We start from the raw sequence: 24,866 nt of genomic DNA, 5'->3' as shown, positions 1-24,866 counted from the left end.
ATTTTTTCTTTTTCATTCTCAGGGCTCTTAGGTAATTTCCTTCAACCTATGTTTCATCTTACTAAATGTATTATACGCTGAGTCTAAATGGCTATTTAGCTCATCTGTGAGGCTTTTAATTTCAATAACTATATATTTTAATTTTATGTTTTATTTTATTATTGTTAAATTCCATCCATTTTCATAGAACATTGTCACCTCTTATATTTTGACTTATTTTATTTTTTATTTTAAACATGTTTAATAGGTACTTATTTATGTATTTAATAATAAGAGAGTATTTTTGTTCCCAGAGTCTAAGCTTGATAAACAAACTTCTTTGTCATCTTCTTATCCTGGATGGATATTTTTCTCATTTAAGTTTCTGATAATTCCCAGCTATAAACAACTATTTCACTTTCACTTCCACACCAAGACTCTCACTCCTTTTCCTACTTGAAATTTAAAATCCTTATCTCCATTGTTAGGCTAGTGGCCTAGAATTTGTTGGCCAATCAGTATATTCTGTCTTCCTTACTCAGAGTTTAAGATCAGGGTTAGACTTATTATCCAAATATAAGAAAAAAAACTTCTTCTTCTAAAATCAGAATACTTGCTATGCAGATTCCTTTCTTAGTTTGCATTAGTGTGCCTGCATGACTGAGGCTTATGAAATCCAGAGCAGTGGAGAAGACAGAGTAAGTGGTGAGAATGTTGTTCAATCCATTGTACTGGAGAAGACTCTCACATTCAGGATGAAGAATCCCACTCAAGCAGTCTTTGACTGACCTAATTGAAAGGTCTGGGGGCAATGCTAGCTTCGGGTGTTGCTGAAACCAGGGATTAAAAAAATATATAAATATTTGGATGTTCACCCTTTGTCTTCCACCTCTGCTTTCAACTGGATTAATTGCTATTCCCATTTTACACATCTTTCTCTGTCTTGTATGGGGTAGTAAGTATGAATTTGAATGTAAAAGTAGAGAACAAGAAATAATTCAACTAGCCCATCGTGAACACTCTGATGTCCAACTTAAATATCCCTTATGGGCTGAAGGATCAGTCAACCAGCTACTGGGCATTCTGTTAGTAGAAAATTCTCCGTTGAAAGCCTGTACCAGTCAAGGTTCAGAGAAAAAGAACCAGTAGGAAATATACATAAAGAGAATTATTACAAGAAAGTAGATTGCACAATTATTGGAGCTGACAAGGTATGTCTGAAGTCTGTAGAGCAGGCTATCAGGAAAGGCACACTGGATCTTCTGGGCAGAATCTACAGCTGCTATTCTCAGGTATTCTCTTCTTCTCAAGGAAGTCATAATCCTTTTCTTAAGGCCTTTCAACTTACTGAATCAGGGTGAGTTTACCTAGGTTTATCTAGGATAATCTTCTTTACTTAAAGTCAACCAAAATTACCTTCACAACACCCACATTAGTGTTTGATACATAATTGGGGACTATAATTTAGTCAAGGTGATACATAAAACTTTTCATCATGTAGACTTATTTTGAAGAGAGTCTGCTCATCCACATCCATGGTGCTTGCCCAGAGTACCCTGCATTGAAGACTGGTCAATGCAAGACTGTTAAAACTGGCACCTCTGCCCCAACTCAGAAAAGTTCTGAAGAGTCATATCACTTTCAGCATTTCTTTGGGGGGCTGGCAGAAGCCTTTGTTGAGAGTGCATCAGAGCCCAGATTCCCTTTGAGCAACCCCCTTTTGTGCCTTCCTTCTATATAGATGTGACATAATTCTTAGTAGGTTTCACATGCAAATCCCGTCTCAGAATCCTCCTCTCAAGGAGCTCAAAATGTTCCAACATCCCCTTTACTCATCTTCTTAAAACACACATCAAAAATACTTTGTTTTCTTTTAAAACCTACTATAAATAGTAAGACTAACTCTCCAAAATATTCTCATTCTGAGACCATATCCATAGCTATCACTTTAGTTCAAGGACACATACAATATCTAGCATATAATGTGCTCTAGAAATTAAAACAAAGCATCACAGTTGGTTACCATAAATCGTTAATATCTCTATGCATAGTCCTGGAAGGGTGGCTGGTTGGTTGGAGCATCGTCCCATACACAAAAATGTTGCATGTTCAATTCCCAGTTGGGGTATATACCTAGGTTACGAGTTCAATCCCCAGTTGAAAGCGTGTACAGGAGACAACCGATCGATGTTTCTCTCTCACATTAATGTTTCTCTCTCTTTTCTCTCTCTCTCCCCTCCACACTTCCTTTCTCTCTAAAATCAATGAACATATCTTCAAGTGAAGTTTTTTTAAAAGAATTTAAAAAACTTACTGTGTTGAAGATTCTCCAGAGAAATAGAGCCAAGAGGAAATATACATACATGAACATTATCAGTTTATTTTGAGGAATTGGCTCATGTGGTTATCCCAGCTGGCAAATATAAAATCTGTAGGGCAGGCCAGCAGTCTAAACCTCAGGCAAGAATTGAAACTGCAGTCTTGAGTTGAAATTTGGAAGACAGAATGGAAACTAAAGCAGAAGTTAGTGCTTCAGGCTTAAGAGAGATTTGTTTCCCCCCAAGAAACTTTAGTTTTAGCTCACGGTTCTCTGCCTGGCAGATGACCGAAACATTCATTCCTGAAAGAACTGGGCATTTAAGAGTCCAGCCAAAACTGGGTAATTGTAGCTTTCCATTGACCTTAATTATAGGGCATGGTAGTAACAAGAGAAGTCTTTAGGGATGTCTTGTATTCCAGACATAATCTTCCTTACCTCCACTGTGCAGTAGAGGTTCAACTTCCTTTTGGTAATTAGGATTGGTCAGCCCAGCCATTACAGTAACTGCTCTCCTGGCTTATTGATTCAGAGGCATGGGAAGCCCCAAATTTTGTAACTAGAGGTAATAGTGGTGCAACTCCCATTCCCACATCTTGATTCCTGGACTTATGAATTATGGTTATGGGAAAAACAGAACCATATATGGTTGGTGAATCTGAGCAAATACACCCTTCTGAAAAACATTGCTCCAGCCCTGCACAATACTGCTGCCTAGGTGGAACTATAACTGTGTCTTCAAAAGGCTACTCCACTGTTCTGTCAAGTCATTTGCTTCAAGATGGTGGGGAACATGATAAGGCCAGTTAATTCTGTGGGCATAGGTCCACACTTAATTTGTTATGAAGTGATTCCTTGGTCATAAGCAGTGTGTATAGAATACCATGGCCATGGATAAGGCATTCTGTAAAGTCCTGGATGATAATTATGACAGAAGCATTGTGTGTAAGAAGGAAAAGTCCATATCCAAAGTATGAAAGTGTTTATTCCAGCAAGAACAAAGCACTGACTCTTCCATGATAAAAGGAGTCTATTGTAATCAGCTCATCACCAGGTAGCTGGATGATCACCCTGGGGAATGGTGCCATACTGGGGACTTGGTGTTGGTCTCTGACATTTGAAGATTGGATGCCTAGAAGTTGAATAACAAGTGGCTGGGTGGTAGTACTATTTTTAATTTTTGAGGGATCTCCACATTGGTTTCCATAGTGGCTTTCACACCACCTGTATACAAATATTCAAATTTCTCCACAAACTTACCAACATTTATAGCCATCCTGACAGGTGTGGGGTGATATCTCTTTGACGTTTTCATTTGCATTTCCTTGATTATTAGTGATAGTCACCATCTTTTCATGTATCATATTCTTTGTACATATCTTATACATATTCTTTGGCCATTTGTATATATTCTTTGGAGAAATGTGTGTCTGAATGTAACCTCATTAAGAATATTAAAATTTCTAGTATAATTTTTGTATCTATATATCTATTTTAACTCTCAAAATATATCTAAAGTTTAGTGATAATTATCCCTGGGTCATAGAACTATGGGCAACACTTTCTTGTTTATATATGCCTACATTATAAATATCAAATGCAGAGATTATGTTTTACACTTTTATAGAAAACACCAAAAGACAGTAAATATTATGATTAGCATAAAATTTTAGTACATATGACATAAGGTAGTTAGCCAACTTCTAGGAAAATCTAATAATAAACAGATACATTTTAAGCCACAAACTTAACAAATAATAACCTCATATAAAAATAACATGCTAACTTGATTTGAGGAAAATCTAGAGCTGATCTAAGCAAACTTGATGTAAGCCTTGTGTAAAAGACAATGAATATGTCACAGAATTTTGTAGAAAATTAATTTGATTCAAAAAACACACCCTCAAGAGAGCAAAAAGGAGATTCCAACAGAATTTTATAGCAATGTTGATAGGCAGTGTTAAATAATAGTACAGAGTAAATCATATATATAAAATTGATAAAATTACTTTTTGGGGATGTAGAAAGTCTTAACTATTTCCTCAACCTGTATATACGCACTAACCTTTTGAAGATCTCATTAAAGAATATAAAAATTAAAGACTTGCATAATGTGTTCAAGCACTGTAAGAATAAATTATGATAATTCCTTTTTTGACCTTGATGATAGTCTCATAAATATTTGACAGAACAGAAATTGCTCATTATTAATAATTCTGTATAACCTGGCATATCTCAATATTACATAATGTATAATGATAAAATTGTCTTATAATAAAATAAGTATTATATAATCCAGATACCCAGAACCGAAAAGAAAATTTTTATAATCTAAACAACTTAAATTATTAAGGTAAAAAGCTACCAGATTATATTTTTGATGATGCAATGCAATCTAATTCCACTACCCTGTCTGCTGAATCCAACTTATAAACTTCAAATACATTTACTCAGAAAACACCTATGAAGATATGAGGAATTCCAAATGAATAAAAATTTTATGAAAACAAATATTATAAAAGAAAAGAGGCATTAGTCATCAGAAGAATTCATATCTGAACTTGTAAGCTAAAAGTCAAAATAAAAAATTGGGTTAGTATTCCATAAAAGACTTACATTTCTTTATGTTTTCTTTCCATTGTAAGGGTTCCAGCCATCCTGTTGATGGACCCAGAAATCTGTGAATTAGGGAGAGCAAAAATTATGTAAATAACTAACTTGAATTGAACCTCTTTAACCTTGTATTTCACTATCTTTCTTCAAAAAACATTTTAATGTCCAAGAAGTATTGTATTGTAGTAAAAAGAGCACATCCTAATTTGTCATAATTGGGCTGGTAAACCCATTTTTCTGCCTGCTGGCTAGAAGAACCTGGACAAAATTCCCAATAGATAATTTTAATTGAGTTAATAATAGCTACTTTTAAGAGTCAAAATTAATATGTCTTTCTCTTTCTGTCTCCATTTTTTATGTGCAAATACTATATCAGGTCCTACCTGTATATTTAGATATTTGTTGATAGTGCCTAAAACATAGTAAACACTCAGTATCAGTCACCTAATGTTCTCCCATGTTCTGATTCCACATACCCACTGATTCAAGCAGTTTTCCTCTTTTAAAATGCAGATAAAATCCTTCATTTTCCACCTGAATTTTGCCAACATTCCCAAATCATAATACCCTGGCTTCACTTGCCAATTAGGATTCAATTATTAATAGTTATATTTGTCTTGTTGGGCATACAAATAATCATTCTCTGAATTTTCTTCTAAACATCTTGAAAAGAATTATATATTTTTAAAAGCATATACTTTAGTATGTGCCAAAAATCATTGCTCAGTAAATATTTAATAATTAAGACCAAATACAAAGACAATTCAGTTGTCTTTATTTAGTTGTACAAAGGAATCTATATGGAGTTGGACCAAGATCTATATGGTGCCCTGACTAAGGAAATGTTTCTGTAGATTTACTTTTTCATTTGACCCACTATTTGTTCATGCAATTGCAGTGGTTTTGAAATATTAGCAGGATGAAAATAGCTAACATTTAATTTATTGAGCTGCTATATGAGCCAAGCCCTTTGCATGTATTATCTCACTTAATCCTATGAGCTATAAATCATTAATTCCACTTGCAGATAAGTAAATAAAAACTCATAGAGGCTACCAAAACTTCTTCAGGGGCCCATAGAACTAAAACCTGAATTGGACTCAAATCTTCCCAGGTTTTTTCCACCATAGTACAATGTCTTCCTATGCTCTGATAATTCTCATCTGGCTTTCTTACAGTTCTCTCACCAGCATGGTTTACACAGACTTATTTTTACACATATGCACTATCTCTCACAAACTCACACACACACTAGAAGATAACTAACTATTTGTGCCCCAAAACAATAGAGTAATAAGAAGGGAAATAAATATTTAATTAAAGATCCTCAAAGTTTACATGAAGTGAGTACTTATAAAAAATTACTTGTACAACACTCTTGGATTTTCATTCTTATTTCAAATAGTATTTCTTTGGTCTTGCTGAGAATAAGAAACAAACTAACTGCTGACCTTCAATCTTTTTCAAGAATATTCAAATATTAACATGATGTTCCAGTCAAAACTGAGATTATTGATTGTAGCCATGTTACTGAATAGAAAGTGGAGTTTGGTTACCTGCTGCCATCCAATAGGCAAATTCTGGAGGCAGAGGTTTGGTGAAAAAAGGAAAGGAGTCATTTATTTAAAAAACTTCACATTTGAAAGAATGGCAGGTTTCTACCCCAGAACCCATCCCCTCCAGAACAGCCAGAGGGGTGTTTGTGACCCTACCACCCTCTGCCAGACCAGTCCAAAGCTGTGCCCAGAGTTCTTTCTCCGATTTAAAAATACCATCCTTTGGGAAGCTTAGGGAGTTGCAGCACCATCATCCAAGTGGCTTAGCTTGTTTACAGTTGCAGACTTCTCCCTGCAGTCTGTGTGTGGGGCTAGAGCCACCACACCACCACTGCTTCCCACAAAGGGGAAGGAGCTTCCCACAAAGCTCCTGGAGCTGTTGCCAACAGCTGTGGCTAGCTGTGTGGGGGCTCCATCATGCTGGCCATGGGGCTGGCACCACTGGTCCTGCAAGCACACGAGCTGACACATTGGTGCTGGTGGGTCCCAGAGGAAGGAGGCAGTGCATTTCTCCCTTTCCTCTGCTTAAATATCCTGGCCTAAACTTCCATGGTCTCAAGGAGGGTCTAGCGACCTCCGCCAATACCCTCCATTTCCCAGACTAGACTGACAAGTTTTTTCTGGCATAGCACCTCCCCCTCCTTCCATGTACTGGAAGGGAATAGGAGAGCTTTTCCCTTATCCAAACATTTCACTAGCCTCATGCACGCTCTGTGCAAAGCCATGTGCTATAGTGTCTCTGCCCAAGAGTAGAGAACTCTGTTGTCACACACCGCACTGTGCTAGCAGTGAGGTTTCACCCACGCTGCGCCACCCACCCCCATCCCACCCCCGTCTCGAGCCCCGGCATTTCCTGTGGCCCCTCCCTCACTCAGGGATCTGACCAGATGATCGGATCAGGTCTACTTGTATCAGTGGTTTAAAATTTTAATATATGACATACTTCCAGGTGTGCATTTGGAGGAAGGAGGAATTACTAAACTCCTTGATAACCACTATTTTTTTTACTGTCTCCATAGTTTTACCTTTTCTAGAATGTTATGTAACTGGAATCCTATAGCAGATATATAGTCTTTTTAACCTGGCTTCTTTCACTTAGCAAAATACATTTAAGGTTTCTCCATGTCTTTTTCTGGCTTGACAGCTATTTCCTTTTATCAGGGAACAATATCCCATTGTATGGATGAACCAGTTTGTTCATTCATTTACCTAGAGAAGGACATTTTGGATGCTTCCAATTTGGGGTAATTATTATTAAACTGCCATTAACATTCATGTGCAGGTTTTTGTGTGAACATAAGCTTTCAATAACTTTGGCTACATACATAGGAGCAGGATTGCTGAGTCATGCGGTAAGACTAAGCTTTATGAGAAACTTTCAAACTGTTTTTCAAAGTGGCTGTATCATTTGAGAGTTCCTGTTGCTCCACATCCTCACCAGCATTTGGTGTTTTAGAGTTTAGCCTTTCTGACAGTTGGGTAGTAGGAAGATAAAGTCTCTGTTGTTCAAATCAGTCTTTGTTTCTCAAAGTGTTTCTTAATATTATATTTAATGTTAAGGTTCTAAAATTAGTTGTCTCTAACAACATTTTAAGACCTTGATTTCTGGATTATCTAGTTTTGTTCTTTTTTGCTTGCAAACCAACAAATTTTATTTTTGAGCTCATCTATTTCTGTAATGCCTAAGCAAATGCAATCAACAACAACCAGCATATATATTGGCATTTTATTTTCTGACTTCTTCCCTAAAGCTGAGTTCATTGTGTACATGATTGCCCTCCACATTACCACAGCAGATGTATTGCCTAATATTTTGCCATAGCATAACATGGCTTGCCTTCTATCCAAGCACCAGCTGCTAAACTAACAGGTAAAGTGTTAGGTAAACTAATATCATATACTTTTGTTTGCCTATGCAAGAAATGCCCAAACCTATAGAGAATTTTAGAGGAATGTACTCGAGTCAAACATAGGATATAGTTGGAAGCAAGATCTCAGCAGAGAAAAACTGAAGAGTAAGTTTGCAGTTTCTTTTAAGCTTTTGTGATTAGGAGGAAAGGTAAGGAAGATTATGGGCAGGTGAGGGAAAGCAAGATGGGGATCACATTACCTTTTGCATGCTTTAAATGGAGGGGCCTGAAAGAGTGGTCTAGGTATTAGAAAGAGGGGTGTGAGGGGGATATTTCAAAGCTATGTTAACTTAGATGCACAGAAACAATAGACAGGACTTGCTTAAGTTAAAGATAATCCTTTTAGTAAAGAAGTTTTATGTCTGGGGTATGAGTACCAGCTGTGACCTGCCTAGTTAGGAATTTATGATCAGATGACTCTATGAGGTTACTTTTTATTGACCCCCTTTTTTATCCATATATTTTTATGGGGCACACCTTCTACTGATGATAATCTGTATTAGCAAAAATAAACTAGGTTGTTTTTGAAGAATCTCATACTTTACTAAATATTAAATTATCTCCAACCCTTTATAATCTGTAAAGAAATTTCTAAGGGGTTCATCAGAAAGGATCAGACAGAAACAGTGTCCCAGAGTGGTTTAGAAATAACAGGTGATAATGCTAGACAGTATAAAAAAAATTCAGGACTAGGGTAACCTATTAGATATATATTAAAAATAAAGCTCATTCTAGATAGTTGTTTCTGTATGGCTTAAATTAATTTTCCAAGAAAATAAGGGAATAGAAATTGTTTTATGCCTATTTTGAAGAAGAAAGGTGCAGAAAGCCAAAGACTAACATTTACAAACCATGTTTATACCCATTTTTTCTTAAAAAATATCCAAAGGTGTTGATCAAACAGAGCCATATTAATTGTTGCAATATAAACAAAGCACTTTGTTTTGAAACTCAATAGTCATGCTTATTGCAGCTGTTAAATCCATGATAACTTACTTTAATAATGCCCATTGTTCCAAAATGAGAAAATTTATCAAACTACTTCAATTAACTCATTTGGAAATGAAAATTAGAAGTAAACATTTAAACATATTCCCAATTATTATAACTCTTTAATCCTATAGGACACCATTCAGAGAATTAAAAATAACATCAAATACCTATTACCTGATTTTATTTGTAGTGTGTGAGACAAAAGCCATATTATCTTCCCAGAAGAACAGAGAGGTTTTAAAGAAAAAAGGAGTTCCTCTTTTCTAAAATTTATTCTTCCTATTGTACTCTGGACCTTGGCCTCTCCCAACGTGCACAAGTTATTTGTTTGTTAATTTATTCATTCATTAACATATTCTGCAAGTTGTATTGTGATTCTAGTATGTACTGAACATTATGCTAGCCATTGAGGATAAAATAATCTCAGAGAAAGTGTTTGAGAAGACAAAGAAACTTGACATTTAGTAAAACCTGACAATAGACTCTTTTTTTATGTATACTAGATTTATTGGGATGATCACTTACTAAGTTATATAATATCTAATCACTGGGTTGTACACCTAAAACTAACATAATATTGTATGTCAACTGTAATTTAAAAATTTAAAAATTATATAAAAATATTGTGTAGAAAAAAAGAAAACATTTCTAGTTCCTTATTCCTGCCTTTTTCTTTTAAATAGTATTGTTGATTATATTGGGCCCACTTGGATAACCCAATATAATCTTCTCATCTCAAGGGCCCTGACTTAATCACATCTGCAAAGTCCCTTTTGCTGTATAAAGTAACATATACACATGTTTTGGAGATTATGACATGAATATCTTGGAGTCTTGTCACCCATCCAGCCCCCATCTCGAACTGGAGCAGATCAAAGCTCTTGTCTCCTAGAAGAAAGAGTGTATAATGAAGGGGGCTGGAGTCGGGCAGGAAAACTGCAGGTATTGCAAGAAATTTTTGTTATCAGTATTTTTTACTCCTCATCACCCAAGGGCAAAATAACTAGGAATATTCCTGGAATTGCAAGTGCTAGAAGTCACAGCCAACTTTAGGTCCTAGAATCATCTTCATACATATTTAAACCAGTGTGGAAAGCAGTTATGATAGCTGCCAAACATCAGCCAGAACAAACTGGATTTGAATCTTGCAGACAGGCCCCAGGAATTCAGGATGGGTAGTTTCACAGGCTCAGACCTCATTTTATTGATGCTGCAATTAAGTCACCCCCACGTATTTTCATTTAATTCTTGGATCCTACTACACAATATTATGGTGAGATAATTTACCAGTGAGGCACTTTTGTCCATTGTGGCATGGTACAAAGAAGGACAGAGGAACCAGTGCAGATAGTCTACAGCTGCAGTGGCGACAAAGTGAGGGATTTTCTATCTATTGAATTCTATTTTCTCTATGATTTAGGAAGCAAGTTCATCTGATGAGAATGGTGAGGTAAACACATGAAAACAAACTCAAGTCTTTAACAACTTTTAAAACCAAACTGCAAAAATGTTCCCAGTTCCTATGCATACTTTTCTCAGTTTTCCCAACAGTCCTTTTTCCCTTCTGCTGCTGAGACTGTAAAACTCCTCTACTTCCTGATGTGTCTGTGGCTTTATTATTATTATTTTGTTTGCTTCAACTAAGCCTGGAGCAAATCAGGCTTGCGGTTTCTGTGGCTCTAAGTCCTAACTTTCAGTTTTTTAGAAACAAGATGCCGATGGGCCAATTTGGTTCATTTGGACCCACAACATTCAGCTGTGGCCAGGAGTCAATCACATGATCCCGGTGGCCATTTCTGAGTATAGACCTTCTGGAAAAGCAGAAGTTGTTATGTCAGATAGCCAGACAATGATTATCTATAACACATCCACGCTTTCTCATGGCCTCTGGGTCCCTAGTATTCTTCATTTTCATGTGGTTCCTTTTCAGTATCCTCGTTAGGCTCTTTTTTCCTCGACCTTAAATGCTCATGTCTGTCAAGATTCTCCTCAGGGTCCTCTTCTCTTCTCACTGTAGGACCCTCCACTGGGTAATTTCATCCTTTCCCAAGGATATGATGAACAGTTTTCAGGTGATGAAGTCTATACTTCTTTCTCAGATCTCATTCCTGAGTGGCAGGCTGGTAAAACACCACCAAGAACAGAGAGAGACAAAGGGAGAGAAAAATCTTCATGGCACCAGAAGAGTCACAACCCTGGATTGAGCTGGCCTGAAACTAGATCTGTCTCTAATATTTTTTATTATAAGAATTCTTCTTGCTGAAGCCAGACTGAGCTGGATCTCTGTTACTTACAACCACAAAGATATTTGACTGATTCAGGAACTTTCCTCAATGCTTTCTACTGTCATCAGTCCTGAGTTCCTTTCCTGGTCAATGTTTCTGTTCTCCCAGTGTTGGGAGAACACACTTATGCTCCAGTAGAAACATTCTCAGCCTCGCCGTCATCATCCTCCTCCTTTCCCAACTCAACACACACACTGAAATTAAAATGCTAGTTATCATTTTGCTCTTAATTAATAAACTTTTACTTTGAAAATGTGTAGCTATCAAAGTGAGTCCAAACACAGTCCTGTTTGCACTAGAAAAAGAAACAAGGTTTCAGTATGACCCTTAGTAGAACAAAAACTCAAAAAAGCTAAGATGTAGTCTCACCTATTTTGACAATACTGGCGGAGAAAACACATTTTTAAGAAAATATTTCTGCCTTTTTATTTCTTCCCTAAAACAAATTATAATATCTAACTAACTATTCCTCATAATGTTTTTCAAAAGTCTAACTAATAATAGCTGTGAAAGGCTTTGAAAAATGAGAAATCTTTTTGACAATGAGAACTTAAAAGAGGTAGATACACAAAGTGAAGAAAAATTATGTGATACTAATGAGAACTTAAAAGAAATACACACATTAATAGTCACATATATACAATTGTAATCTTGACATGCACTGGAATACTTGTATTTTTCTTCATCAAGGCCATGATTGTGTAAATAAAACTTTGCATTTTAAAAACATATTTACAAAAATTGGAATATATGTAATGTATATAGGAATCCACATACATTACAGTACCTTGACACATGTAAAAAGGTTTTAATTTAAAGGAAAAAGGAACTCAACCATTATTTAATACTATACAGATATTTTTGTATCTTAATTGTATGAATAATAATCTTGCCAGAATGCAAAATTGGACTGATCATAAATAATGTATATTTCTGGATGTAGATTTATATTAAAGTCTGAGGGCCCTGGCTGGCGTACCTCAGTGGATTGAGTGCGGGCTGCCAACCAAAGTGTCGCAGGTTCGATTCCCAGTCAGGGCACATGCCTGGGTTGTAGGTCATGACCCCCAGCAACCGCACATTGATGTTTCTCTCTCTCTCTCTATCTCCCTCCCTTCCCTCTCTAAAATAAATAAATAAATAAAATCCTTAAAAAAAAAGTCTGAGGGTAACATAATAAGATCTTGTAAGGATATGTAAACAATGCTTTAGAATACTCCCAAGCAATTGCTGTCATCACATAAAAATTAATTCAAATACAAATTAAATATAGACTATATATTTTATTTCTAGCATATCTTGTCTATAGCATATATCCCAAAATGATCTGAATATGAGTTATAATTTTATAGAAATATTAATTAAATATTAATTTATTTTTGTTTATATAAAATGGCATTTAAAAGATAGCTTTATGACATTAGAACTGAAAAAAAATTGCCTTGCATCTTTAAACAAATGCACCTTAAAGCCAATTTTATTAAGCTAAAAATTTCACTCCTTTTAAAATGTATAGCCACATTTAAAACAATTTGTTATAAATAAGCATTCAGAAGGACAACACCAAAAGAACAAGTAGAATAAAAGCTGTATAAGAACAGAAAGGAAAGAAACTGAAGTCTTATAACCTAGTTCAATTCATACATTAAATAGCTGTATGACCTTGTGCTAGTCACATGTTTGTTTGGGCCTCACTTTTCTCACCTAGATAAAGAGAATGCCAGTTTTAATTAAGCAAAGTCCTGCACATCCTAAGTGCATTTAGTATGTCAGCTCTTATTAGTACAGTAAGGGGAAATAATTGATATTAATATTAATTAATTGATCATGAAAGCACATGCTCAATATTAGGTAACCTTACAGAGAAAAATATGAATAATTTTCTTCCAAATATAAGTCCATCCACCTTGTGAAATTATCAGATATATTTATGAAATGGTTAGCCCCCATTTACTCCTAAGAAACAGGAAAATGCCGTTGTTCATATATTATGGATCATTGATGATGTTCTGCCATATTTTTCTTTATTAAATTGCGTGCCTTTTTTGTCACCACTCTTGTAAGTAGTTATGAATTTGAAAAATTAGGTCATAGTTGGGAAATAAGAAAAAGCACTAGGTGACCTAAAATTGTTTAGAATGCTTTGTATTATTACATTTAAGAAAAACAGTAAATTAAAGAAGAGTAAGGAAAAAATTGCTTGGGGCTGCTTTAACTTATGCACAAATGGCACACGCAGGATTCACGGGGTGCCTGTATAATGACCATTCTTCTCTTTCTATTGAAAAGCAAATGCAACAGAACTCACTAAACACTGGTCTTGTCAAATTGATGCTGGATTTCTCTTCTTTCCTGAAGGCACTTACACTAACACAATATCATTACTATAAGAGAAAACCTGAGACTGGCTCTGTGCTCAAGATGCCAAAATAATGTAGCCACTACCAAGTAAATGGTATAGAATTGTCCAAACATAGCTTTACTTGGACTCATCTGTTTCTTTGAGATTGTTCAGAAATAAAGCAAAAGTCACCTATCTGCTCAATCAACACAAGCAATCAAAGAGAAGTGAAGTCAGGCTTCAGTGCAAAAGGAGGTTAGGACAGCTGTCATCTGGGAATAGAGTAGCGCCAAGCTCACTACTGAGAATTATTTTAAGCACAGTGAAAGGCAATTTAGCCCATTTAGTGGAAGAACACTCTAATGAGACTTTAATAACAGAAGAAATACATATCCACAGGCTTACATGAGGTATTTCATTAAACTCCTGGCAATGAATTTTAAAGTTGCCCTTCCTCCACACCTGCCATCTTGTCTTTGTTCACTCCCATAATGATTATAAAGCATCTACTGTGTGCCAGACACTTACTGGTCATATGTAGATGAAAGATACAGCACCTTCTCGATAGCTTAATAATTGTTTTGTCAGGCTTATGTATAGTATGATAGGAGTGACATTTGGCCAAGGCTAGAATATCAAGAAGGATGTCCCAGAGTTGGAAATTATTGACCTAAGTCTTAAAGACATGTAGGATTTCTGCCAGGTGAAGAAGGAGATCAGGGTGTTCCAGAAAAAATTAAAGTTTTCATTAAAATATGATAAATTCAGAAAACTGCTGGAAGACAGTTTACATGTACAGAAAGAGTCACAGACAGAGTTACAGAGGCAGGAGTCAGATCATGGATAACCTTACAGGTTCAGATAAAAAGCTTAAAGTTCATTATGAACACTATGGGGAGCCACTGGGTTAACAAGCTTTGGATTTTCTAAAATCATCTTTGTATGCAGAATTTAATATTCTCTCATACCTTCGACAAATGTTTGTAGAGCATCTACTGTGAGCAATATGCAGTATCAGGAGATGAATATGCAACTATAAATAAGAACGTCAGTGTCCCCGCCCTCATGGAGTTTACAGTTCTCCAAAAGAGACTGCCTATATGTATTACTCAAGAGGTTATTTCAATAACCATGGTGAGGAGTGATAGAGGTTACAATTCAGTCAATAGTAAGAAAGGTAAGGAAGAAGAAATACAAGACAGGAGTACAAGTAACAGGATTTAGTTATCCTGCTGATTCAAACACACGTAACATTTCTGATGATAACTATGCAGCAGATAAAGAGCTCTCTGTTGAGTGACTACTGTATGCCAGGCACTAAAACAAGTGCTGTATTTTACCCAATGCCCATGGAAACTCTGTGAAGTCTATATTATTTGTCATTTGTATCAGAAACTGAGGATGTATAGATTTCAGAAATGACCTCAATACGTCACTGCTCCTCCCATCAAGTGCTGGAGCCTCGCCCCCACAAGACTTGGTGTTGTGGCTTTCTGTGCCCCGTAGAACCAGTGGGACTGACATTACATCAGTTCAGAGTCTAGGCCTCTGTCTCATGTGCATGTCTCTCCCATATGCCCACAACACAAAGAAAACATTAAAGATAATGTGACCAATGAACAAAACTGAGAATGGACCATAACCGAGAAGATTTCCTAAACTTGAGGAAATTTATTTTCAGATTTCTCAAAAAAGATTCTATGCTGCACAAGTTCCAAATCTTACAATATCCTTTGTCTCTAGGAACACAGGCTACTCCTTACCTTTACCACTGTAGCATTCTAAGTTTTCAGGCAAACTCAGAAGTCATTTGGATCAGTAGCAAATGTTCCTGTATATGAATAAATCAAAATATGAGGGGGGACGCTAAAAATGAAATATATTTATTTAAGAATTGTGTATTTATTCTTGCATGTTTAAACATCAGTCACCTTCAAAATGCTCTCCATTTAATGTAATGCACCCATTGAGACATTTTTTCCTCACTGCTCAAAACAGTTTTTGAACCTGTGGGTTTTAATGCATTTTAAAAGCGCTGCTGCCATTTTTTGTTTCACCTTTTCCACTTAGGGAAAACGTTTTCCTTGGAGGACTTTTTTCATTTAGGGAAACAACACAAAGTTACTCAGGGCAAGATCAGGTGACTAGGGAGATTGAGGTGTGGGGGTCATGCTGCTTTTGGTCAAAAACCGCAGAACACTCAGTATGGAGTGATCAGGTTCCCTTGTAAGTCACTCATCACAAAATAGGCAAATGCATTGAAAGTTTTCAAAAAAAATTCACTGAAGCTGAATGCAGCCTCTCACAACAGCACCAGCTGACACACTGAATCAGATAGGTTTATTAGAATACTCATCTAGCAGAGGAAGCCTGTATTATAAGGGGCCTGTCCTCCAGAAGATAATTCCAGTTTTTGGAGGGTCCTTCCTCATATACTAGCACCTTTTAGATTTTTTGTCAAGTTTTTGTGGTACAACATTGTCTCACCGGCACTTCTGATGGTATTTCCTAGGCATTTTCAAATATTATCTTCAGATCATACAATTGTTTACCATAATATCTGTAAACCAAGAATCATTCCATATAGCCATTCATAAAACAATATACCAGAGCTGGAAGGGAAATTAAATATACTCTAACTCCCTCTTTTCACAGATGAGAAAACTGAGGTTCAGAAATCTCACCTGCTCAAGGTCATATAGTTTATTAGTTAGCTGCAGTCAAATGCACATCTTCCAAAATGCTATCCAACGTTTTTTCAATTTAAAAAAGCATCTACTCAATAATTGGTAAATGGAATGGGAAACCAAAATATATAGTTTTGTATCCCTTGGAAACTCTCAAGTTCTACAATGTTAAAGTGCATCTAAATGAAAGGATCTAAACAATGAAAACACAAGAGTGTGTAAGGGATTAAAAAAGAGGAAACAATCTTTCCTACAGCTACATTTTCAACACTTGTTAAAAAGCAAAAATCAATTTTTATATAGTTCACTAGAGAGGTAAAATTCAGCAGACTACTTTAAAACAAAATTAAATATTCAAGAGTGCAGTTAAAACATTTTAAAACATTTTTAAAAATAAATGTTTTAGAGCAATAATTAGTGCCTAAAGAAAGAATCATTATAAGAATAAAATGATTGTGATTTTTATCTTTCCCAAGGTAGTACAAACTCCAATAGTCATTTTATATTTAAAGAAATAGTAACAGCTTTTGAAGTTTAAACAGCTATTTCTATTTCACCTGAATTTTAATATATACAATTGAATTACCTAAAATATGATGAATTAGCTTTTTATATTCTCAAAATGGTGCATATCATTATCTTATTTATTCTCACAATAAAATTTTTGATGATTGTGCAATTATAAGATAAAAGGTTTTGATGGCTTGCTGAAAGCTAACATAGCACACCCAGCAGAAATATAAAAATAGAAAAAAGCTGCTAATTCTATAGATATACTGTGGGATGCCGCTCCAGGCAGTGGTTCCTAGAGAAGCGTTCTCAGATCCAGACTCAGACAATGGGGTCACCTGCCCTCTTATGCACCTGTGACTTCTCTGCAAGCGCAGTTGATGGGAGCAAATGTGGGCATGTGTTCCAACAAAACCTCTCTTGGCACATTGGTGTGTTTTCTGATTCAGGGACTTTGTTTGTATTGGTCCTAGGGGTTACACATATTGCTCAGTTGTTGTCTGAACCAGTGTCATGGAAACCTAGCCTCACCATGAGTTATGAGAGACTCACAGACAAGCCTGTCTGAAGAAAAAGAGAATGAAGCTGATGTGTACATAGCATACAGCCCCAGAGAAACTGCTGGAGTAAGAGGGAACTACAACATAAAAAAGAGAGGACAGAGGCTGCTTTTTAACTTTCCAAAGTATGTGAAATCAGCTGTATTTCGGGGTTTATTAAGATTACCCTGGTTCCTAAGTGCTTCACAGATGTCATATCTATTAGGATTGTACAGGGCTAATAAATTAGGCCCCTAGTTTGGAACCAATTGAGAGACAAATTTGGAAATGTACCAGAAATTAAATTGTCAGCTTTAATTAACGATTAAAATCTAAGTTGGTGAAGGGCAACCTTCTAATAACTGACTCTGAATTTGTCAGCTTTACCTACCCCGTCACAAACCTTGAAGGAATACTGGATGTCTCACCCATGAGGTCCTGTCCCTTAAAAACCCCACGGCACAGAGGCACAGGTACATGCATTTCTCTGCACTCAGGCAGGTTTCAAAATGAAAGCAGAAAGGAACAGATGACCTATACACAATCAGCATGTTAGTTCAGTTAAGCCAAACCGTATCGTAATGCTTATCTGTGATGCTGTCTCAACCCAGATATCCTCATTTAATTAGGCTGGGTGTTACCAGGGCATTGAGGTTTTTTTATAGGTCCCTAGGTAACCCATCTTGAGAACTTCCTCTCTGGGGAAGACTTGGTAGAGAAGAGTGGCTTTTGCAGTCTTTGCTCTTGGATTTGATCATCTCTCTTACGGTCAAACTAGACTGTGATTGTCCCCAGATAAGCATATCAGCCTCTTTTGCAGGACTATACTGCCTTCTTATTCAATATGCTCCAACCTAAGTTTCAATGATTGCTTTTTGTACTATCTTTGCTCCTCTGATGGGTAAGGAATATCCCATAGAAAGCTGCATAACCCATCAAAAACTATTTTAATATATCAATTAAATTAACTACAAGAATCGCTAAATCCAAAGTTATAACTTTACTATTCCCAACCTGAATTGTATCAGTTCATGTTCATTATAGTTCCTCAGAGTTTCTGCAGTAAGATTAAATAATTTAAGATATACCAATGACAAAATAACATCTAAGATATGCCTTATATTTGAATATAAATCCCTTCTATTACTATTTCACTGACAGATATGTAAAAAAAAGCCTAAATAAATTTTATGTTTAAAATCAAAGTATCCTATTCAGAAAAAAAATTTAGCCCTGGCTGGCCATAGCTCAGTGGATTGAGCACAGGCTGTGAACCAAAGCATCGCAGGTTCGATTCCCAGCCAGGGTACATGCCTGGGTTGCAGGCCATGACCCCCAGCAACCGCACATTGATGTCTCTCTCTCTCTCTCTCTATCTCCCTCCCTTCCCTCTCTAAAAATAAATAAATAAAATCTTTAAAAAAAAATTTAAGACCTAATGAATTTCAAGTTTTCTCCAATTTCTTATTTCATTAATCTTATTTCATTATTTCAGGTCTTAATGCTTGCAGTTATAGTGTTAGTTTTTATCTGTGGGAAAATGTATAAATCCCATAGCACCAATAAAGTTGAATTTACTTCAGCCAAAATCTCAAATGTGCCTCATTAAAAAAAATCAAGTATTTTATATATTTTTTTTATTCTTGTTCAAGTACAGCTGCCTCCATTTCTGCCTTCACCACACTCCCACACCATGCCTCCCACCCTCAAACCTACCCTCAAAACTTTGGCTTTGTCCGAGTGTCCTTTACACATTTTCCTTGATGGCCCTTCCCCTGTTTTCCCCTGTTATCCCTCTCCTTTTTTTATTTCAATGTCTCTGGTTATATTTTTGCTTACTTGTTTGTTTTGTTGATTAGATTTCACTTACTAGTGAGATTATACAAATGGGATATATTATCATAACACTGGATTATTCCTGACACATTTAGAAAACAAGACGAACCACAATATCTAGACATTTCCTGGTATAATTATGCAACAAAATAAACTTGGGCCCTGACCCATGTGGCTGAATTGGTTTCACACATTTTTGTCATCATGCCACAAATTGAAAGGTCGCCGGTTCAATTCCTAGTCAGGAGGTTACCATAAAAGTCATTCAGAGCACCAGGGGGAATCCCTGCTCATTGGTCAAGATGACAGCAGGAGGAAGTTCTTACCCTGAGCACATGGAAAGCTAAAAAGATGAATGAATTAGGAAAAAAGCCCTCTCCTTCCTATCCCTATAAGAACTGCAGATTTTCGCAGGAGGCTTGAGATGATTTTTGAGACAGGAGTCCACCATTTTTCTAGGTTGTGCAGCACCTGAATAAACCTCTTTCCTTTTTGTACCAACACCTGCCCCCAAAATTTGGCTTTTTGTGGAAACAGGTAGCTGAACCTCTGTTTTAGTTCAGTAACAAGTACACATGCCTGGGTTGCAGGTTCCGTCACCAGTTGGGGTGTGTGCGAGAGGCAGCCTATTGATGTTTCTTTCTAATATTGATGTTTCTCCCCTTTTCTCCCTCCCTTCCCCTCTCTCTAAAAATTAATAAAACCTTTAAAATAAATATGGTGTTGTCATCAACCAGTAGTTCTCAATTCTAGATGTATATTATAACCACCTGGTGTATAGTTAAAAATTTCTGATATCTCACCCAAGAACAGTTGAATCATCTTCTCTGAAGAATGAATTTGATCTGACCCATATAATTTTTTAAGATTTTATTTATTTATTTATAGAGAGAGAGGAAGGGAAGGAGAAAGAAAGGGAGCAAAACATGTACAAGATCAATTGGTTGCCTCTGATATACCCCCAGCTGGGGACCTAGCCCGCAACCCAGGCATGTGTCCTGACCAGGAATCAAACCTGTGACCCTCCAGTTCTCAGATCAGTTCTCAATCCACTGAGCTATACCAGCTAGGGCAAGCAGATCTATATTTTTAAATGTTCCTGGATTTTTCCCTTTTTTAAAAAAACTGATTTTTAAAGCAATTTAGGTTCATAGAACAATTGAGCAGAAGTACAGAATTCCCATATACTTCGTCAGTCATCACCCCCCAGTTTCCTTCAATTTTGACATCTAGCCTTAGTGTGGTCCATTTGCCATGCCAATTACTCAATATCGATACAGGGCTATTAGCTAAAATCTGTAGTTTACTTCAGAGTTTACTTTCTGTGTTGTAATATATATCCTACAGGTTTTAACAAATGTGTTGTGATATACATCCACCATTACAGTATCATACAGAATAGTTTCACTGACTCCAAAATCTCCTGTGCTTTACTTTTTCATCTTTTTCATCTCTACCTGAAACCCAGGCAACCACTGATTTTTCTGTCTCCATAGCTTGGTCTTTCCACCTAAATTCCTTAGTTGGAATCATATAATAATATAGCCTTTTCAAACTAACTTCTTTCACTGAGCACTATAGATTTCAGATTTCTCCATGTCTTTTCATGACTTAAGAGCTCACTTTTTTAAATTTTTGAGAAAACGTTTAAATTAAAGATATACCACAGCTTTTCTTAGCCATTCATCTACTGAAGAACATCTTGACCCAGAGTATTTTAATGTTTCACCAGAGTTTCACCCATCACTGACACAGATCACTGCAGACACTCAGTGGTTTCTTGAGGGAAGGAGAGGAAATGCATAAAGCACTTATTTTAGCCATGGTAGAATGTCATTCCTCAATGCCACCCTATATTTAAACATATGTTTAAGAAACAAAGTGGGAAAAAATTCTCATTGAGAGTCTAGTATTTTTCACTACACAATATTCATTTTTCGGGGGAAGCCACCTAGTCATACTGTCTTACTGACATTTGAACTATTGTTGCCTTCTTACAAAGTCTAGAAATGTGCAATGCTAGCAGCTCCAATCACCATCTTATTTTACTCCCGCCCCATCTAGCCTGTAAATTTAATCCAGTCCTTCCTATCCATTTATCTTTGGGGCCTTGTGCTTTCACACTTTCCTGTTAGCAAGTTTCAATGCTCTGATTTTGTCATTTAATAGGGGTACTTAGACACTTGAAACCTGTGGTTTAGGAAAGGTTTCCCCTACTCATCTCATTGGTTTCAACTGGAAAAATCACCCTTAGCATATTTGTAGGGGAAAAAACTAACACTGCCCTTGTTTGTTTTGTTTCTTTGTTAATCACTTTTGACTCTGGAGGCCTAGGATGGACCAACTTCTACACAAACTTTGGAAGGTTACTGACCTCAAGTATCATTTCTCTTTTTGTTGTTTTTATTTTCAAATAGTCCCACTGAGGTCTACAATTTGCCCATTAAAGTGGACAAGTCAACATTTTTAGTATATATGATGAGTTGTGAAACCATCATAACAATCTAATTTTAGAACATTTTCTTTTGTTAGAGGTAAATCTGTATTTTTCATTTTTCGATGACAGTTGACATTCGACATTATTTGATGTTAGTATGGTGCCAGGTGGGTACTAGAATCACCCGGGGGATCACTTTGTAAAATATATAGTTGTCTAACACCTATGCTGAAGCTAATATTAAGTAACATCGAATGTCTACTACAATAGAATATTTTTGACTCTTCAAAACAAAAAAGACCTGTTCCCATAAATAAGCAATCCATAGTTTTCAATGAGCAGTCAGCTTAATGATTTGCTTCCCTCTTATTTTCTCTTTTCAAGATTTACTATTTGACTTTCAACATTTTGTCTACAATTTTTCTGGGTTTGTACTTATCTTACATGTAGTTTGTTGAGGTTCCTGGTTTTTCATCAGATTTAGAGACATTTTCAGCCTTTATTTCCTTGAGTATTTATTCTGTCCCTTGCTTTCTTCTCCTTCTGGTAGTCCCATTACATGGGATCCACCTTTCTTTGAGACTCTTAATCTTTCCTCATTCTTTATTGTTTCAGATTGCTTAATCTCTTTTGATTTATCTTCAAGTTCACTGATATTTTTCTTCTGCCAGTTGAAATCTACTGTTGAACTATTCTAATGAATACTTCAATTCAGTTACTGTGCTTTTGAACCACAAAGTTTTAATTTGGTTCATTTTAAATAATTTAAATAATTTCTGTCTGATCATTGATATCTAATATTTGATGAAATATTGTCATACCTTCCTTTAATTCTTTATGCATCATTTCCTTTAATTCTTTCATCATATTAATAATAGATGCTTTGAAGTCTTTGTGTTTCTAACTCCACCATCTGGGCCACTTCAAAGATATATTATAGTCTATTGCCATTTTTGTTCCTTGTGTGTGGTTACACTTTTCTCTTTGTCATTACTTCCCATTTTTTGTTGAAAACTGCACATGTTTAATAATATACAGGAATCCTTTTTTATCATGGTTCACTTTACTGCACTTCACAAAAGTTGTGGTTTGTTTTGGGATCTTTTTAAAAATTAAAGGCAAGACCTTCCACCAGAAAAAAATTACAACTCACTTTATTGTGATACTTTACTGATGTGGTCCAGAACTGAATTTACAATATCTCCAAGGTTTGCCTGTATTGTGTGAATTCCGGATCCTGTACAGCCAGAGTTTGTTGGAAGTTGTTACTTTCTTGGCCAATAGTTTGTTTAATGATTTAGTTGAAATTATTCTAAAAGGCATATTTCCTCTACAGTGTGTCACCTCTGATAATGGTGCTCATATATTTCCCCTCTTTTAGAGGTTGTTGGCTTGTTTTTACCCTGGCCCTTCCTGGGTTAGTATAATCCACTTATTGGTCAAAGGTTAGACATAAGTCTCCTTAACCAGTTAGATTTTAACCCTTTATCATTGAATATATGTGTATGTTTTGGAGACTGCTATCTCAATTCATGGATTTTACATTTTTTTCCCATGTTCAGCCAAGAATAGTAGCTCAGAGGTCCTCTTTCTGATCTCTCTGGAGAGAACACAGCCTTGGGCATTCACATGCCTTTGAGGCTGCCAGGGATGACTGTGATATTATTTTAAGACATGGTTCATAGACACCACCACACCATTGGTCATAGTGGCTTATTGTTTTGTCATTGTTCAGACAAAAGTTATGTTTAAGCCACTTTGCTGTGTAGCTTCAGACATTGTTGATCTGTGTGAGGTTTGGAGAATGCTTTCAAGTCTACCCCACATCTTGCTTTGACTATTCCTGAGTGAGTTCGGCCTAGTAATATTATATATGTGGGGAGCCTTGGCCAACTGTAGAGCTGCCTGTGATCCCAGGAGGGCTTTTATTGACTGTATCTTTTACTGATTCTCTTTACTAAGCTTCTGCTACGCTGCCATTTTGTGTGTATGAGAGCTACCAGTGTCTTAGCCTTGAGGCTTGCAAAATGCTATTTGTTTGTTTGTTTGTTTGTTTTCTTCACTACCACAATCCTGATAAATTATTATTTTCTCATTTTTTATTTGTTTATGAATAATATCTACTGCTTTATCATGAGCAAAATGGCACATTGAGACTCAGCTAAAGCTACATTCAGAATTAGTAATTAACCATTCCAGAGAAGGTTGATATAAAGGTCATGCTTGACTTTTATTATTTATTATTTTTTGGGTTTCTAACCCAATCACTTGTCTCTAGTATGCGCCCTAGCTGGGGACCAAACTCACAACCCAGGCATGTGCTCTGACCAGGAATCTAACCAGAGACTTTTCACTTTGTGGGACAATGCCCAACCAACTGAGCCACACTTTGAGACAGTCCATAAAGGACTCTATGCTCGGCATGAATAATTTTAATGTAAAATATCAGCATGTAGAATGCCATTCTCTTTGTTGATAAAAGACCTGGTTTCAGCTTCTAAAGTTACCTGAGAGCCTTAAAATTTAAGCAGCTGAAAAACTATTCTGACCTATTATCTAAAGGCCTGTTTGGGGAAGTTTCCCTGAGGTAGGCAGAATTGATAAGAATTAAGATGCTCCCTTCTCCTGTCCCCAAATTTCCAGTCCCTGGTGTACACACTTTCTGCCAGTTATTCAAAAGTTAGTATAAGTGCTACTATTAAGGAATTGAGCAAGTGTAACTAAAATGCCTCTAAATTGACTTTAAATTGGGGAGATTAACCTAGGTGAGTCTGACTTATCAGGCAAGTCCTTTAAAACAAAGTTGCAGGATTTCCTTTGCATTACATGTATATAACCAGATTTTGTTTATCCTTCAATCTGT

The sequence above is a fragment of the Phyllostomus discolor genome, chromosome 2 (assembly GCF_004126475.2).
Source record: "Phyllostomus discolor isolate MPI-MPIP mPhyDis1 chromosome 2, mPhyDis1.pri.v3, whole genome shotgun sequence".
NCBI lineage: Eukaryota > Metazoa > Chordata > Mammalia > Chiroptera > Phyllostomidae > Phyllostomus > Phyllostomus discolor.
This window is presented reverse-complemented; position numbering follows the sequence as displayed.